Below are 818 nucleotides of genomic sequence, written 5' to 3'. Positions count from 1 at the left end.
CCCCGTCCATGTAGCCAAGTCACTGAGCCCTGCTATGTGCCTGGCCCTCAGCCAGGCACTGGGCTACTGGAAATGGTGCTGGCACCTCCATAGCCCAGAGAATTGGGACCTCTGTGTCATGGATTGAATTGTCTTCCCCCCCAAATTCATGTCTTGAAGTCCTAAACTCCAGCACCCCAGAATGTGACCTTATTTGAAAATAGGGGCCGGAGGCAGGTGGATCACTTGAGAACAGAGTGAGACTCCATCTAAAAAAAAAAAAAAAAAAAAAAAAAAAAAGGCCAGGCGTGGTGGCTCACACCTGTAATCCCAGCACTTTGGGAGTCCAAGGTGGGCGGATCACAAGGTCAGATCGAGACCATCCTGGCTAACACGGTGAAACCCCGTCTCTACTAAAAATACAAAAAACAACTGGGTGTGGTGGCAGGCACCTGTAGTCCCAGCTACTCGGGAGGCTGAGGCAGGAGAATGGCGTGAACCCGGGAGGCGGAGTTTTCAGTGAGCTGAGATCCGGCCACTGCACTCCAGCCTGGGCAATAGAGCAAGACTCCGTCTCAAAAAAAATAAAGGCCAGCTGCTGTGGCTCACTCCTGTAATCCCAGCACTTTGGGAAGCCAAGGTGGGCGGATCACCTGAGGTTGGGAGTTTGAGACCAACCTGACCAACATGGAGAAACACCATCTCTACTAAAAATACAAAAAATTAGCCGGGCATGGTAGCATCGTGTGCCTGTAATCCCAGCTACTCGAGAGGCTGAGGCAGGAGAATCGCTTGAACCCAGGAGGTGGAGGCTGTGGTGAGTCGAGATCACGTCATTG

This window comes from Macaca nemestrina, chromosome 1 (genome assembly GCF_043159975.1).
Source record: "Macaca nemestrina isolate mMacNem1 chromosome 1, mMacNem.hap1, whole genome shotgun sequence".
Classification (NCBI taxonomy): Eukaryota; Metazoa; Chordata; class Mammalia; order Primates; family Cercopithecidae; genus Macaca; species Macaca nemestrina.
The sequence above is the reverse complement of the archived record's forward strand: the minus strand, read 5'-3'. Positions refer to the sequence as shown.